Genomic DNA, 2,203 nt, shown 5'->3' on the forward strand with positions numbered 1-2,203 from the left:
CAAGAACTTGGCTGATCTATCCATCCTTTTAGTGAAGAAGGTGTTTAGTATGCTTTCCTTTATTGGTCAGAGTATTGAGTACAGGAGTTGGGAGGTCATGTTGCGGCTGTACAGGACATTGGTTAGTCCACTGTTGGAATATTGCGTGCAATTCTGGTCTCCTTCCTATCGGAAAGATGTTGTGAAACTTGAAAGGGTTCAGAAAAGATTTACAAGGATGTTGTCAGGGTTGGAGGATCTGAGCTACAGGGAGAGCTATAGACATTTACATTGTATGTCACGAATATATATTGGTAAGTTTAAAAGAAAAAGGAATCACACCATGTTGTAAAATGGACCTAAGGGGCAGCTTTTTCACCCAGAGGGTGGTACGTGTATGGAATGAGCTGCCAGAGGATGTGGTGGAGGCTGGTACAATTACAGCATTTAAGAGGCATCTGGATGGGGACATGAATAGGAAGGGTTTGGAGGGATATGGGCCGGGTGCTGGCAGGTGGGACTAGATTGGTTGGGATATCTGGGTCAGCATGGACGGGTTGGGCCGAAGGGTCTGTTTCCGTGCTATACATCTCTATGACTCTATGAGTCTTTTAACGGTTTATCCGCAGCCTCTACCTCATCAGGAAGTTCATTCTCCACACAAACCACTCTCGGTGCTGAATGGCTGCCCCTCGTGTCTTTTTTAAAACCTCCCTCCTCTCACCCTGAAAATATGCCCACTATTCTTGAAATCCTCATCCGTAGGGAAAAGACACCTGTCACACATACCTTACCTATACCCCTTTGTGATTTTATAAACCTCTATAAAAGGTCACCCCTCAACACTCCAGTTAAAGAGGCCCCCAGCCTGTTCAGCTTCTCCTTATAACTCAAACCCTCCATTCCCAGCAAAATCTTGATAATTCTTTTCTGAATGAACTCTCTCCAGTTTGATAATAACCCTCCAATTACAGGGCGACCAGAATTGCACACAGTCCCCCAGACATAGTGTCTCCAACCTGCTGCACAATCTCAACACTGATATCCCAACACATAATCAAAAGGCCAAATGCAGTAAACACCTTCTTAACCATCCTGTCTAAATGTGACACAACATTCAAAGAATTATGTACTTGAACCCTTAGGTAACTCTGTACTACCACACGACGCAAGATCCTACTTTTAACTGTCTAAGTCCTGTCCCTGTGTGTTTTACCAAAATGCAGCACCTCGCATTTATCCAAATTAAACTCCATCTGCCCCTCCTCAGCCCACTGACCCAACTGATGAAGATCCCTTTGCACACTGTGTACAGTCTTGGGCCCCATTTATCAGTAAGTCATGGCCCTGGAGCGTGTTCAGAAGAGGTTCAGGAGAATGTTCCCAGAGGTACCCAGTTGAAACACACAGAATGGCTTGAATGGCCTGGACACAGTAGCTGTTGGGAAGACGTGTCCATTGTTAGGAGGGACTAGGATCTGAGGGCAAAGACTTAGGGAAGACCTTTTAGAATGGAAATAAGGAAACTTCTTCAGACAGAGAGTGGGGAATCTATAGAATTCATTGCCACAGAAGGCTGTGGAGGCCGAGTCAGTGAGTACATTTAAGATGGAGGTAGACAGGTTCTTGAGTATCAAGGGAATTCTTGAGTATGGGGAGACAGCAGGAAAATAGAGATTTAAACTTAGCCATGATTGAATTGCGGAGCAGACTCAATGTCTTAATGGTCTAATTTCTGCTCCTCTGTGTTATGGTCTTAGATATCCTGCTTCACTGCCTAGGAATTATCTTTCAATGTACTTAATTGTCTTCAACACTTCCAACAATCCCACCCTAAACTGATGTATTCCGGAGAATTTAGCCCAAGTTTATCCAGCTGTTTCACATCCTCTCAACACCAGCATCATTCTAACACATCTATTTGTCAGCTTTTCATGCAACTAATATCATCTTTGAATGAGCTGCACTGGTTACAATCAGAGATTTACAGCACAGAAGGCCTTTCAGCCCACTGTGAGACTATCTCTAATCCGATTTGGCCCTTTAGAGAGGGGAGGGAGAGAGAGAGGGAGAAAGGGGAGGGAGAGAGGGGACTCCCTTGTAGATTTGTGCAGTCTCTCTCTCTCTCTCTCCGTCTCTCTCTCTCTCTCTGTGAAGCTGCATTCTCTCCATCCCTCTCTCTCTCGCTATATCTCTGAAACGCTGCATTCTCTCTCTCTCTCTT

The sequence above is a fragment of the Chiloscyllium plagiosum genome, chromosome 47 (genome assembly GCF_004010195.1).
Source record: "Chiloscyllium plagiosum isolate BGI_BamShark_2017 chromosome 47, ASM401019v2, whole genome shotgun sequence".
NCBI classification, from domain to species: Eukaryota; Metazoa; Chordata; class Chondrichthyes; order Orectolobiformes; family Hemiscylliidae; genus Chiloscyllium; species Chiloscyllium plagiosum.